General features: G+C 44.1%; 1 protein-coding gene across 1 annotated transcript in view; it reads left to right on the top strand.

Moving 5' to 3' along the window:
• Positions 1–256: 256 nt before the first annotated feature.
• LOC118938338 (zinc finger protein GLIS2-like) overlaps positions 257–16,714 on the top strand; it is a 77,944-nt gene continuing 61,486 nt past the window's right edge. The window contains exon 1 of the mRNA XM_036941756.1: positions 257–1,332. The gene's annotated coding sequence lies outside the window, so the exon portion shown is untranslated. The remainder of the gene's footprint in view (positions 1,333–16,714) is intronic.

Genomic DNA, 16,714 nt, shown 5'->3' on the forward strand with positions numbered 1-16,714 from the left:
CCTAAATTAATTTAGTAATTGAATAACAATAGACAAAAAGATAGACATTTATATAGGTATATTTACAATAGTACTATTTTCTCCCATCATCTCTAATAAACTGAACGCGAATGAATAGAAAATAAGCAGATGTCACTTATAAGACACCAAAACAACTAGAAACACGTTTGTTGAATATAAAGAAGTTAACGGGTTAAATATGAACACCAAATATGTGGCAAGGAGTTTTTTTTAAAGAAGCTCAGCAATTTCCTGTTTAAACTTGGGAAAACAGAGACGTGTCCAGTAACACAGATGCGTTAAAACATGCAAACCAATTGTCTCCTAACACATACATATCCCTTATGATTTTCTGTATGGTTCATTGTAAGAGTTAAAGCGGGTTAAAGAAAACGGTATGTTCCGCGGGGAAGGAAAGAGACTTATTTTGAGAGGAGCTGAGGACTGACTGCCCATGGTGGATGGGCGGAGCAGCAAGCATGCGCTGAGCTGGCAGAGCCGGGGCTAGTCTGCTGCGCGCGAGGAGAGGGAGATCACGGGCTGGCTCGGGTCCTCTCAGACGGACGCGGGGAGACCACCTTACCAAACACGTCTCCTTGAGGACTAAATAGGCGAGAACAGAAAAGAGCAAGAGGGAGAGTGAGAGACAGGGAGAAATAGAAGAATAGAAAGCTATAAGGACAACACCTCCGTTTGTAACCACAGGGAGTCGGCATCTGGAAACATAACGAGCGAAGAAGACCCCCCCCCCCCCTCGCGACATCTCTCGGCTCTGTATCTCCCAGCGCACCCCTCCTATAGCCTACTCCCTGGAGAACGACCACCCATTGAACACCCTAATTGACCAGCGTTGCCATTAAGCGATGCACTTTGAATCCAAGACGAAACCGAACGCGTAATTTTTATGCACATTTTACAACCAGTGATCTTAATTTTCCAAAACGGAACAGTTTAGACTATGGATACAGTTTAGGGTGTTTAGCCTAAAATGAACGGGTTTCTGGCGACGAGAAATGATCTCATCCCCGGTAACTGACATCAACACTATACTATTATCTCGTATTGCTTGTGAAAGAATCTTATCGTCTTCGTTTTATTCCATTTTCTTTTTCAAACCAATGGTCTGGGAACGGACCGCCTCACTCGACACATACTATTGTATTTAGACGTGTCAGCTTCCTTTAGTGCTTTGAACGAGGACAACATTACAGAATTGCAAGGAGAAATTGCCATCGAGAGGCTTTTGCACAAACATACGGAGTGGAAAGTTTGTTGCCGGAGAGGGAATACATCGGAGACATCTCGGCCATATCCACGGGATTTTTCCCTAAGGTAAGCCCGTTGCCTTCAGCCTACAACTCCCCTATATCCTTCCCTCTATCCTTCTCTGTGTGTCGGGTTATTGTTACACTGGATGACATATAGGCGTTACATAATTTGCACGGGCAGTTTGTTCCCGTATGGTATATTTGATGTTTGTAAATGTGGTCTTGTGTGTCCGAGATAGTCGGTGAAATGTGAAATGGGCAGAGTTCAAGGAGGACAGGGCGGACTGACCTAATTTCTGAGTCCACAGTGGTGCGCCAGCCCTGCTCCGTTGTCCAGAGCCGCCGCCGCTCTCCCTGGACTGCCTGTCATATCTTTCTTTATACACTGGCCATGGCGTAGGCCTACGTGCACCGCCAGCGTCTGTGATTTACAAAGACACCGTGTCACTCCTCATATTCATAGGGACACGACATGTCTGCTTGACAGTCACACCCAACAAAAAGTAGAATTCCCCCAGAAACACATTTTCAGAGCGCGCATGACAAGAGAGGCCTTACTCTCCTTGTGGGGTTGCATCGGCTCAAATAGTGAAGCCATATGCGCGGGGCATGTCAAGGATTTCAGTTCTGCGCGATGATGGAATGGAGTCAGATTCAGAACCAGAAGCAGAACACTATCGGTATTATTTCTACCATTACATCAGTTTACTGTGATACATTATCAATATTCAAAGCCTTAAACAAAAATATGCTATTGCAAACCCTAAAGACTCAATGTTCTCTCATAACAGCAGGTGAACAAACAACACTGGGATCCAATAACGGCACTGTCATGAAATATCACCATTGTTATGTTGCCAGTTCCCAATTTAACAAAACATAACTCAGAGTTGCTCTCAAGGGCCAAGCACCCAAACCAATAGCAGACCAGGACAGCTACACTGTACTGGGCAATGGGGCAGCAGATGATCTGTGTGGGCAGAAGCCTGGATAAAGAGGCTATTTTCCTCCAATTAAGCAATTGCTCTGTCCCTGCGCCTAATGGTGTGCACATTTGGAGCTCGGGGAGCAGGTTTGGGACAGAGCCTCTCCCGATTGGCTGCCTCCCATTGTCCCAGATGAGGCCAGGGGAAAAGGGCGAAGGCCTGCCAAGGCAGAATACAGTTAACCAACCCATGAGGAGGCCTGATCATTATAAAACATTACATTATGAACCCAGGCACACTCTTACTTTCTGAGGGGGGTTGGATTGGAGGGGGTTGGTTGGGGGCTGGATGAAAGTTTGAATGTTTTCAAGGGGTTGGTGTTTTTGAATATGTTTCTTAAGTGTGTGTGTGTAGCCTACTGTGTGTGTGTGTGTATATATATATATATATATATATATATATATATATATATATATATATATATATATGAGACTCACTGGAGGAGGTCTGGCTGGGGGCCCACTGGAGGTTTTGGGGAAGAAGAACAGGAAGAGAAGGGGATATTGAATCTCCTAGAGAGCTGCCTCCCATCCAAGCCCCCTGTCCACTATTTCATCCATAATACTGCTGTGAACTATGAGACTATGTGTGAGGGCCGTATTCCAGGTGCTCTTCACATCTACATAGACACAGGCACGTGCATGTGTTCACACACATGAAGACACAGAAAAACACACATACGCATGAACGCATGCACATCCAAACAGGAACACACAAACGCACACACACACACACACACACACACACACACACTAGATTTTTCAACGCCGATACCAATTATTGGAGGACCCAAAAAAAAAGCCGATACCGATTAATCGGCCGATTTTAAACTTTTATTTGTAATAATGACAATTACAACAAAACTGAATGAACACTTATTTGAACTTAATATAATACATCAATAAAATTAATTTAGCCTCAAATAAATAATGAAACATGCTTTAAATAATGCAAAAACAAAGTGTTGGAGAAGAAAGTAAAAGTGCAATATGTGCCATGTAAGAAAGCTAACGTTTCAGTTCCTTGCTCAGAACATGAGAACATATGAAAGCTGGTGGTTCCTTTTAACATGAGTCTTCAATATTCCCAGGTAAGACGTTTTAGGTTGTAGTTATTATAGGAATTATAGGACTATTTCTCTCTATACCATTTGTATTTCATATACCTTTGACTATTGGATGTTCTTATAGGCCCTTTAGTATTGCCAGTGTAACAGTATAGCTTCCGTCCCTCTCCTCGCCGCTGCCTGGGCTCAAACCAGGAACACATCGACAACAGCCACCCTCGATGCATCGTTACCCATTGCGCCACGGTTCTTGAAACCCCGAGCTGACAAGGTACAAATCTGTCATTCTGCAGTTAACCCACCGTTCCTAGGCCGCCATTGAAAAAAATAATGTGTTCTTAACTGACTTATCGGTGTCCAAAAATACCGATTTCTGATTGTTATGAAAACTTGAAATCGGCCCTAATTAATCTGCCATTCCGATTAATCGGTCGACCTCTAACACATACACACACACACACACACACACACACACACACACACACACACACACACACACACACACACACACACACACACACACACACACACACACACACACACACACACACACACACACAACTCTGTGTAACCAATCAGCTGATGAGCGACAGACTGAGAGATGACTGAGATCAGTTCTCCTGAGGGTTAGCGGTTTTCATCAGACAGCAGCATGGTTAGCCAGCATGGTAATGATTTTCCCACTCACTACAGTATTCATTGCTGCTCTCTGTGAGGCAGTCAGTTAGTCGGTCAGTCTGGCCACAGGCCAGATAACCACTGATGTCCAGCTGTGTATCTCTGTGGTGGTGATCCTATTCCAAGGTCTCACACCTCAATAGTGTGTGTGTGTGTGTGTGTGTGTGTGCATGCTCTTGTTAGTGTCTGTGTGTGCACACATTTGTCTGTGTGTGTGCTTTTGTAGTTGTGAGTGTGTGTATACACAGAGCATTCTGCCTAGCGCTGTGCATAGTTTTGTCCTGCCTGCATGCTTGGCCAGATGTGGATAGCTTGGACAGCTGTGTGAGGCAACAGTTGGTGCTGTACAGCTCTTCCTGGTTTGGAACCACAGGTTTGACACGGGTACTTTAATGGTCGAGCCCATCACTGAGCTGCAGTCTTTCTCTGGTCCAGTCACACAATAAGGCTCAGTCCCAATGTCCACCCAAAAAGTCCGCATACATTTCAAGTCGGAAGTTTACATACACCTTAACCAAATATATTTAAACTCAGTTTTTCACAATTGCTGACATTTAATCATAGTAAAAATTCCCTGTCTTAGGTTAGTTAGGATCACTACTTTATTTTAAGAATGTGAAATGTCAGAATTATAGTAGAGAGAATTATTTATTTAAGCTTTTATTTCTTTCATCACATTCCCAGTGGGTCAGAAGTTTACATACACTGAATTTGTATTTGGTAGCATTGCCTTTAAATTGTTTAATTTGGGTCAAAGTTTTGGGTAGCCTTCCACAGGCTTCCCACAATAATTTGGGTGATTTTTGGCCCATTCTTCCTGACTGAGCTGGTGTAACAGAGTCAGGTTTGTAGGCCTCCTTGCTCGCACACACTTTTTCAGTTCTTCCCACAAATTGTCTATAGGGTTGATGTCAGGGCTTTGTGATGGCCACTCCAATACCTTGACTTTGTTGTCCTGAAACCATTTTGCCACAACTTTGGAAGTATGCTTGGGGTCATTGTCCATTTGGAAGACCCATTTGCGACCAAGCTTTAACTGATGTCTTGAGATGTTGCTTCAATATATCCACATAATTTTCCTGCCTAATGATGCCATCTATTTTTGTGAAGTGCACCAGTCCCTCCTGCAGCAAAGCACCCCCACAACATGATGCTGCCACCCCCGTGCTTCACGGTTGGGATGGTGTTCTTCGGCTTGCAAGCCTCTCCCTTTTTCATCCAAACATAACGATGGTCATTATGGGCAAACAGTTCCATTTTTGTTTCATCAGACCAGAGGACATTTCTTCAAAAAGTACGATATGCAGTTGCCAACCGTAGTCTGGCTTTTTTTATGGCGGTTTTGGAGCAGTGGCTTCTTCCTTGCTGAGCGGCCTTTCAGGTTATGTCGATATAGGACTCGTTTTACTGTGGATATAGATACTTTTGTACCTGTTTCCTCCAGCATCTTCACAAGGTCCTTTGCTGTTGTTCTGGGATTGATTTGCACTTTTCACACCAAAGTACGTTCATCTTTAGGAGACAGAATGCATCTCCTTCCTGAGCGGTATGACGGCTGCGTGGTCCCATGGTGTTTATACTTGCGTGCTATTGTTTGTACAGATGAACGTGGTACCTTCAGGCGTTTGGAAATTGCTCCCAAGGATGAACCAGACTTGTGGAGGTCTACAATTTTTTTTCTGAGGTCTTGGATGATTTCTTTTGAGTTTCCCATGATGTCAAGCAAAGAGGCATTGAGTTTGATAGTAGGCCTTGAAATACATCCACAGGCACACCTCCAATTGACTCAAATTATGTCAATTAGCCTATCAGAAGCTTCTAAAGCCAATTTTCTGGAATTTTCCAAGCTATTTAAAGGCACAGTCAACTTAGTGTATGTTAACTTCTGACCCACTGGCATTGTGATACAGTGAATTATAAGTGAAATAATCTGTCTGGTAACAATTGTTGGATGAATTATTTGTGTCATGCACAAAGTAGATGTCCTAACCGACTTGCCAAAACTGTATTTTGTTAACAAGACATTTGTGGAGTGATTGAAAAACAAGTTTTAATGACTCCAACCTAAGTGTATGTAAACATCCAACTTCAACTGTAGAGGAGTCTATTGGGAACTTTAGTAGTTTGCTTTGCTAGTACAGCGTGCTAGTTGGAACATAGCCTTTAGGAAGCTTGCCTTAGACAGTCAACTAAGAGTGTCAATGAAGGTTTAGTCTGCAAGCATACATTATGTACTGTAGATGTACTCAGTTTATTAGGTACACCAATCTAGTACTGGGTCAGACCCCCCTTTGCCTCCAGAACAGCCTGAATTCTTCAGGGCATGGAAATGTTGCTCAATTGGTATCAAGGGACCTAACATGTGCCAGGAAAACATTCCCCACACCATTACACCACCGCCACCAGCCTGTACCGTTGACACCAGGCAGGATGGGGCCATGGACTCACGCTGCTTACGCAAAATCCTGACTCTGCTGTCAGCATGACGCAACAGTAACTGGGATTCGGCGGATCAGGCAATGTTTTTCCACTCCTCAATTATCCAGTGTTGGTGGCCCGCTTCTTGTTTTTAGCTGGTAGGAGTGGAACCCGGTGTGGTTGTCTGCTGTAATAGCCCATCCGTGACGAGGACTGACGAGTTGTGCGTTCTGAGATGCCGTTCTGCACACCACTGTTGTACTGCGCCATTATTTGTCTGTTTGTGGCCCGCCTGTTAGCTTGCGCGATTCTTGCTGTTCTCCTTCGACCTCTCATCAACGAGCTGTTTTCGCCCACAGGACTGCCGATGACTACATTTTTTTGTTTGTCTCACCATTCTCAGTAAACCCTCGACTGTCATGCTTGAAAAGCCCAGGAGGCCAGTGAGTGAGTACTCCTGTAGTGAGTACTCCATCTGGGCATGGTGTTGTGCAGTATGTGGTACCCCTCCACATCCAGAGTTTCATGCCATATGAACCCACCCTGCACCACCCCCGCAGCTCTGAAGTCATGCCCTTAGGGCGCCTTTCACCCTCTGAGGGCAGACAGCTGCACTGTGGGAAAATAAGGCGTGTCCTGATGGATGGATCATCATGCCCCTGGCCTGTATCATAGACAGCCAACCAAGAGACATGTTGTTGGGTATAACCACATAGACAGCCAACCAAGAGACATGTTGTTGGGTATAACCACATAGAACTATAAGGCTTTCTTTTTTGGGACAAGCTAAGAAATGCACACTAAAAATGAATGTCAGAGATTTATTTCCCCCAGATTATGTATGTTGGTAGGATGTAAATCATATAGCAGTCCTGACTTCTTTTGGCCAGAATATAAATTCCTACTAAACTGAATGGAAGAGCCATGGTTCCCCAAGATGACAGGCAAGAGGTAAAGAATATCAGGCTCATCATTCAACAATAGCCTACACACAGCGAAATATCAAAATCAATAGAAACCACATTCCTGTTATTGAAAGTACCAACAGATGCTAGAACCTTGAGAATGGTTTACCAAGAAAAAACGTCCAAACAGACTCAGTCAAGTTAAAAAAGAGTAGAACGTCCAAACAGACTCATTCAAGTTAAAAAAGGAGTAGAACGTCCAAACAGACTCATTCAAGTTAAAAAAGGAGTAGAAAATCCAAACAGACTCATTCAAGTTAAAAAGGAGTAGAACGTCCAAACAGACTCATTCAAGTTAAAAAAGGAGTAGAAAATCCAAACAGACTCATTCAAGTTAATAAGGAGTAGAACGTCCAAACAGACTCATTCAAGTTAAAAAAGGAGTAGAAAATCCAAACAGACTCATTCAAGTTAAAAAGGAGTAGAACGTCCAAACAGACTCATTCAAGTTAATAAGGAGTAGAACGTCCAAACAGACTCATTCAAGTTAAAAAAGGAGTTGTTGCACTCATCAAAAAAGGCAGAGATGGATTTCTTATTGCTCACTGTAATCCACTAGAACCTGCACCACTGAAATTAACCCAGGTAAGACAACCAAAGAGAACTGTTAGCCGAGCGCTTTTAAGGCTCTCACACATCTCACCAAATGTGGATCCACCGTTTATCTTCAGATCGTTCAGGCCCGCTGTGTTTTAGGGACCACCTGCTGTAGACGTCAGACTGACGTCATTTTTCACGCGATTCTACAAGTTAAATCGGTGCCCACTCGTTTCGCAAATTACATTCAGAGGTGCTAAGTACTCTGAGCCAGCAGATGCTATTGGTGTGTCTGAGCATTTACTCTGTGGCTTGTTTAAACTTTCAGTGTCACAGCCACTGCTTGGAGAATGGAGAGCCCAGTTAGACACTCTGGGACTGCGTGTGTCTGATTTAATATCTCAGTGGGATGCCAATAGCAGCCAGTGGATTACGGTCGGGCTGAAAGGCAACGCAGCAGCAGGGGTCCTGGATTAGAGCGGCCAGTGAATGTCGAGGCATGCAGTGGAGACAAGTGGGGACAAGCCGAGACAACTCCCTCACACTCACACACTTATCAGCACCGCGAGGGACTCCAGGAGAAGCCTACCCCCACCCACCCACTTGTCTGGAGCTATGGCTCCTCGTGGCGGGAGTGTCACCCGCTCAATCACAGGGTTCAGTCAAGAGGCTGGTTTTCCAAAAGCATTCCACGCTGAGGTAGTAGTTTAGTCCTCTTGAATAGCTAAGGCCGGGATTGAAACAAACCGCAATCCGTAGACATCGTACTGCACTTGACATTTAAATACCATTTCCCTGTAGTTGTCCCGTGTTTCTCCTCACTGACACGAGCGCTGAACACACCGTTTCTTGGTTTAAAACTGGTATTCAAACTTCTTCGACGGGAACCCCATTTTTTTCACCAGAATTTCTGACAACCCCAAATCTAATGACACAACCTTAAAATCTGCAAATTCTCATTTTCACATAAAACATAACCTTCACTCCTTTAAAGGTTTATCTCAAAATGAAGAGAATCAATAAAAACATTTACTCCCCAACAAAATATTTCCCCCCACTGAATAGCACTGTTTGAAAAGAACTCCATGTGATAGAATGACTGACATTATCACGTGACAACTATACTGTTCCTGAACCTTTTTCTGGGATATTAAGTATGTTGCTATCTATGTCTATCTACACTGAGTGTAAACTATCAAAATAAAGGAAGTCGCACATATAAACTCCCAGCAATTGAATGGGTATTTACCAATGTTTGGGCATCACTGTGCCTTCCTCAGGGTCAGTGATGCCGAAACGCTGGTAAAACCCCATTCAGTTGCTGGGAGTTTATACATGGAGTGTGCTACTTTCTTTATTTTGATAGTTTATAGTTTATTCGCCGTTAGTCAGCACCTCCACACACACTATTTTGTCTGGGTGTGTGCCAGCTTATGTTTTTTAATCTACACTGAGTGTACACAACATCATGGACAAAACATTGAGACAGTTGAGACATGGATTGTGTGTTATTCAGAGGGGGAATGGGCAAGACTAAATATTTAAGTGCCTTTGAACGGGGTATGGTAGTAGGTGCCAGACACACCGCTTTTAAAAAATCTAGAACTGCAACGCTGCTGGGTTTTTTATGCTCAACAGTTTCCTGTGTGTATCAAAAATGGTCCACCACCCAAAGGCCATTCAGCCAACTTGATACAACTGTGGGAAGCATTGGAGTCAACATGGGCCAGTATCCCTGTGGAACGCTTTTGACACCTTGTAGAGTCCATGTCCTGATGAATTGAGGCTGTTCTGAGGGCACAAGGGGGAGGGGTGTCCTTAATGTATTGTACACTCAGTGTGTACACTGTACACTCAGTGTGTACAAAAATCGAACAATTTTTTCAGAATGGCACAAATTCCCCGATATCAGGGTACTCATGTCAACATGTTTGCTTTACGTCTATCTATCTATACTTGTCAGAAAGGCAAAGTGACTGGTGCTGCTGTGACGTCTCTGATGGTGAGCTGCAGGGATTGTCCCCTCCATGGAGTAGGGAAATGGGATTGAGGGTATAAAATGATGTGTCCCTGATGGGATTTTCAGGCTTCAAGTAAATCCTGTTAAATTGCAGTTTATTTGTGTACGTGTCTGTTTGTTTGTGTGTCAGAGAGAGAGAGAGAGAGAGAGAAAGAGAGATGAGAGAGAGAGAGAGAGAGAGAGAGAGAGAGAGAGATGAGAGAGAGATGAGAGAGAGATGAGAGAGAGAGAGAGAGAGAGAGAGAGAGATGAGAGAGAGAGAGAGAGATGAGAGAGAGAGAGAGAGAGAGAGAGAGAGAGATGAGAGAGAGATGAGAGAGAGAGAGAGAGATGAGAGAGAGATGAGATAGAGAGAGAGATGAGAGAGAGAGAGATGAGAGAGAGAGAGATGAGAGAGAGAGAGATGAGAGAGAGAGAGATGAGATAGAGAGAGAGAGAGAGAGAGAGAGAGAGAGAGAGAGAGAGAGAGAGAGAGAGAGAGAGAGAGAGAGAGAGAGATGAGAGAGAGATGAGATAGAGAGCCTACTGAACTCTCAGTCAACTATGCCCTTTATGCTTGTTGGGACAACTCGGCTGCCACCTGTTTTGGAGGGAAACAGAATCACAATATCAGAGATGAGCAGCTTAATAAAACACAGCCGTTTGTACCAACTGCTGTGAGGAGTTGGAATGGAATGTTACTGCGGCAAACTGATCACAGCCATGGAGGTAGAATTCTTACTAACTTTGGAATCATCTACAGGTGGAAATGATTATGTGTTTCTGTCACAGTCACAATGGTAACCATACGCACACACACACACACACACACACACACACACACACACACACACACACACACACACACACACACACACACACACACACACACACACACACACACATACACGCACACGCACACACACAGTATGGTGGCTGGTCTCACTGTCTCCAGCCCAGCCACAGACTCATGGGGCAGATTGAGACTCCCTATAGGGAGATGCAAACAGTTCACATGCATCTGAAGGAAGGGGAAATCATACATGAAGAGGGAGTGCAACCCACATTACCACACCTCATAGACAGAAGTCAGGATATAGTAAAGATGATTAAGTGGGCTACATACAGATTCCTTAGTTGTATCACTAACAGTGATGACAATATGGGAGGGCCTATAAACCTAGCTGTATATTCATAGGGTTGGTTTCCCAGACACAGATTAGGACTAGTCCTGGACTAAAAAGCATTCTCAATGCTTAAATTTGCTTCTTTGTCCAGGCATAGGCTTAATCTATGTCTGGGAAACTGGCCCATACTATCTGCTGCTATGAGACTGGGAGTAGGTGACACACACATATTCTGGATAGTTTCAACATGAGGTGTCTGTGTGGGGTGGTGATGGCCAGCCAGACTCCTGGACCTACACAGAGAGTAGAGACAGAACTGCCATAAAGACCGTAGCCAAACCTGACACACTCGAGCTGAGAGGCGAGGGCTCCTATTCACAAATTGTCTCAGAGAATAGGGGCTCTATTTTGGGCTGGCGGTAAGGAGGCGCAAGTGTCAAACGCACGTTAGTTTGCAATTTCGTCTTGTAAAAACTGCCGCATTGGCATTTTCCAGCCCTAACGCCAGGTTCGGCAATTTAACTGTCTAACATCGATTGCTTGCGCTGAGGTGGGAGGGGTGGAAATATTTGAGGCGTGTCCTTAAAAACACGTGCCAATATGGCAATTTCAGTGAGCCTACCTGGGGATATTTAAGAGCGACTTAAAGCTGATCATAGCGGTATTTTGTCAGTGGAGGCGCACACAGTAACCTAATATACATCACCAATGTTTATTAAAAAATCACAAGCAGCAAAACAGTCATTTCTCTTTTTATATTGGACATTATTTTCGTCCAGCTTCTGGGAAACGTTTGTACTCATTATGTGGGATTCCCATTGCATGAAAGGTGTCAGTAACTGTCGGAAGCCTGTTTAGGAACATCAAGTTATTAAAAAAAATGCGTCTTCCCCTTTTCTCTGTTGGACCTAACTGTCAAATCGTGGGAATTCCGATCGATGTCTGTGGTGCTGAATCTGCTTGTAGGCTATATTTACCTGTTTGTTTGTTTGTTTACTTGTCACGTGGTAAAGTCACTACTTTCTTTTCACTCGTGTGAAAAGTTTGGATGTGCGTAAAACCCTCCGAAGTCTATGTTGTTTTAGGCCTAATATTACAAGCCCACGGGGAGCCATTTTTTAAAACAAGTTATGTAGTTTTATTCGATTTTGATTGGAATTATTCGCTGTGTTTTTAGATGTTACCACTAGTGAAATAATCTGGTTTATTGACAACGCTAGACACGTCCATGGCTCAGACATAATGCATTTTACAGTAGGCTTATATCACTGGGAATGCTATGTTAACAGTATATTTCCATATTGAAGCCATGCAATTACTGTTCAAAAACATATTCAACATATTTAGCAAATATGGGATAGGCCGAAATGTTGTTATTTTGTTTGTGTAGACTATTTAACAAAATAGGCTACAACGGACTAACATTCGATTCGGAGTGGATGACAACACAATACATACAAGACTGTAAAAACACAAGTTCAAGAAGACACATATTTAGCCATGGAGCACATTCTGATTGGCCAGTGAGGGGTCAAGCCTGGACACACATTGTTTATTCATGAAAATCCAGCTCTTTCACCTCTCCGCCCTGTACTGTGTCCTTAATTCTGGTTATGAAAATATAATAAATACTTCTGACACCCCGAACCTATAGCTACCGCCAGTGCTTAGATTTTCCATTGCATTAGGTTTGTTAAAATAGAGCCATATGAGTGCTGATCTAGGACCAGTTTAATCTTTTAGATCAAATTGAATAAGATTACATGGACGGGGGAACTGATCCTAGACCAACCCTCCTACGCTTTATAAATATGGCCCATTCGCCCCTGGGCTCGTCTTCAGACTATAGCAGTGCTGATCTAGGACAAGTTTTGCCATTAGATTATAATGAATATTATTACTTGGGGGGGGGGGGGGGGGGGATCTGATCCCAGATCAGCACTTCTACTCTGAGGTATGAATTTGGGTCCAGGCCAGTAAAACCACTCCTATCTGGCTGGGCCTCGGCCCCGACCCTCCCAGCCCACAGACCATGCATACCTCTCCAGTTAAACTGTAACCACTAATCACAACAAGGCCTCACCGTTTCCTCCTTGGAGCAGATCATTCATGTACTCTGGGGGTTGTTTCATTAACCTGTATTTACTGTAGTCCCCCCAGTCCTGATCACCTGAATGGGATGGGACATCCCAGAAGAGAACAGTTGAAGTCAGGAACTAAGGTAGGATATGTCATGGTGAACTTGAAGGCTCCCCTGCGCTATGGGTTCAGTTCCCTTGCTGTTTGTCTGCAGGGCTGCATTTCCAAAATAAACACTGACAATTCTGTGCCTCACCCCCAGGCGCCACCCGCCTTACAGTACCCCTCCCTCCCTCCCTCCCTCCCTCCCTCCCTCCAGCTGCCCTGTGTTTCTGGAGTGAGAGAACTTCAGCTCTGAGACATCTTAAAAACAATAGACAGACCAGACAACTTGATGGGGGAAAGTCTGAGTGTTAACACAGAAGACAGGAGGAAAGCCAAAGTTATAACAAAAACAGAAATTAACAAAACAATGGAGAGGAGTTCATTTGATGAAGTTTTCTATAGTTTGTTGGTTGACAATAACAGTAATAACAGACAATGACAGCAATGACTAGGTAATATAGGTCATACTGAACATTAAGCTCCCAAATGAGCGCTCTGCATCTAGAGCTCACAAAAGCTCTAAAACGGTATGAGAGCTCTACTATATGAGCTCTGAGCATTAGACAAAGTTAGTTGCATTCAATCCTTTCTAGGTTATAATCCCTAGGTCATACTTAACATTTAGCACCCAAATGAGAGATCTGCATCTAGAGTTTGCAGGAGCTAAAACTGCCTAAGAGCTCTACTATATAAGCCTCCATGAGCTCTGATGAGTAACTGTTTTTTTTTTTTACAAAACTATACAATGCATACTCTACTGTAGCGCTTGCAAATACTCTAAAGCTGACTTAGAGCTCTAATATATGATCTCTAGCAGTAACATTAACATTTAGTTACCAAATGAGAGCTCTACATTTAGAGCATGCAGGAGCTTTAAAGATGTCTAAGAGCTCTACTATATGAGCTCTGGACAGTAACATTAATTACCAAATGAGAGCTCTACTATATGAGCTCTGGTCAGTAACATTAGTTACCAAATGAGAGCTCTACTATTTGAGCTCTGGTCAGTAACATTAGTTACCAAATGAGAGCTCTACTATATGAGCTCTGTTCAGTAACATTAGTTACCAAATGAGAGCTCTACAATTTGAGCTCTGGTCAGTAACGTTAATTACCAAATGAGACTACGTAGAGCTTGCAGAAGCTCTAACGCTGTCAGAAAGCTCTGCGGTAGGGTACCGTCATATGCTAGCCTGACAGCAGCAGTTTAACTGGGACCACAGCTGGTTTGTATTATTATTTACTTACGTGGCCAACACCCTCCCTGGATTCTCTGGTATACAGACCCACAATATTATAGAACTATTATAACGCTGCAGCAATGCAATATGTAAATATAAGGAAGGCACGTGAATATGTACAGGTGTAGGATCTTAATTTGATCACCCTGTTGTTGAAGGAAATGCAAACTTGTAATGTATTCAAGGCTAAAAAGGCTTTTAAAGTTTGTAATTTCCACTCTAAAATGTCAGACTTGATTTGCTCAAACTAAAAATGTATCAACCCCTACACAAAGTCCATGAATTACAATCCACACAATAATTCAAATTTCCTGTTGCTGCTTGATTATTTTTCTGCAGTGAGAATCTGGTCGAATTAAGATTCTACATATGTAAATGTGTGTTTGTTCTAGGGGAGAGAGAGAGAGTGGAGTGAGAGGAGAGAGTGTGGAGAGAGACAATGATATTCAATAAGTGGATGAGGAGAAATAGATTGAAAGAGGGAGTGATTCTGTAAGGGGGATGAGAAAGGACGGCGGGAGGGAGGAAGAAAGAAAAAAAAGTGTATGAGGCATTTGTGAGAGAGAAACAAGGCCCTCTCAAGTCTGGGCCTGGGCCTGGGCTTGGCTCTGTGTCTGCCTGTGCCTGGGCAAATCCCATTCCTGTCAGCAGAGAGCTCCCTCTGAGGCTCTGCCCTTGCCCTGCCTCTTCACTCCTCCTCCACCCACCTCCCACACCTGACTCCCTGTGACTCCTTCTGTCTCTTTTTTTAACTCCCTCCTTCCTCTCCTCCCCTGCTCCCCTACACCCACCCTCTGACTTCAGCTCCCCCCTCTCTCCCTCCTTCCTCTCCTCCCCTGCTCCCCTACACCCACCCTCTGACTTCAGCTCCCCCCTCTCTCCCTCCGTCCTCTTTCATTCCCTCTGTTTCTACCTCCTTTTCTTTCTGTCTCCCCCACTTTCACAGCTCTATAACTATATAACTCCTGAATACATAAGACATTATTCATCTTACTGTATGCAGAGAGGAAAATACAGTTTTGTCTGTAACTATTTACCCTCAGTATGGGGATGTTGCCAGCACAAATTTGATTCATATGCGCCCCGTAGCTGTTTTCTGCCAATGTGGGAACTTATATAAGTTTGGAAAGTCTATGCAGATGTCATGTAAAAAATCAGCCATTCAGCCTCTCTTGGACGACAATAGAAGTTGAATAAACAAATAAACAAAATCGACATATGTTTATTTCTGAAAAATAGCATTCATCAGAATATGCGGTGCAGATGTTGCCATAGAAATAGTATGACTAGAAAGGACAGTCCCTTTCACGTCAGCGTTCGGTGATGGGTGGACACCTACTCAGCCTACTAACCAGCTGATGCTGAGCTAGTGAGGACACTAGATACCGGAAGTGACTGTTCACTTCCGTCCTCCTCCCACTCTTCAACACTGTCAGCTGACTCACACTCTCATAACGTTGGAGATCCAAAGCTCTGTCCAGCACCCGGCTGCAATCCAGTAGAAAACACTGCTCTTTTTTAAAACACATAAATATGTCAGAGCCTGCATCGTTCTCTCTAGGGCTCTATACTGTTCCCTATGTCAGAGCCGGCATCGTTCTCTCTAGGGCTCCATACTGTTCCCTATGTCAGAGCCTGCATCGTTCTCTCTAGGGCTCCATACTGTTCCCTATGTCAGAGCCTGCATCGTTCTCTCTAGGGCTCCATACTGTTCCCTATGTCAGAGCCTGCATCGTTCTCTCTAGGGCTCCATACTGTTCCCTATGTCAGAGCCTGCATCGTTCTCTCTAGGGCTCCATACTGTTCCCTATGTCAGAGCCGGCATCGTTCTCTCTAGGGCTCCATACTGTTCCCTATGTCAGAGCCGGCATCGTTCTCTCTAGGGCTCCATACTGTTCCCTATGTCAGAGCCGGCATCGTTCTCTCTAGGGCTCCATACTGTTCCCTATGTCAGAGCCGGCATCGTTCTCTGTAGGGCTCCATACTGTTCCCTATGTCAGAGCCGGCATCGTTCTCTCTAGGGCTCCATACTGTTCCCTATGTCAGAGCCGGCATCATTCTCTCTAGGGCTCCATACTGTTCCCTATGTCAGAGCCGGCATCGTTCTCTCTAGGGCTCCATACTGTTCCCTATGTCAGAGCCGGCATCGTTCTCTCTAGGTCTCTATACTGTTCCCTATGTCAGAGCCGGCATCGTTCTCTCTAGGGCTCCATACTGTTCCCTATGTCAGAGCCGGCATCGTTCT

This window comes from Oncorhynchus mykiss, chromosome 13 (assembly GCF_013265735.2).
Source record: "Oncorhynchus mykiss isolate Arlee chromosome 13, USDA_OmykA_1.1, whole genome shotgun sequence".
NCBI lineage: Eukaryota > Metazoa > Chordata > Actinopteri > Salmoniformes > Salmonidae > Oncorhynchus > Oncorhynchus mykiss.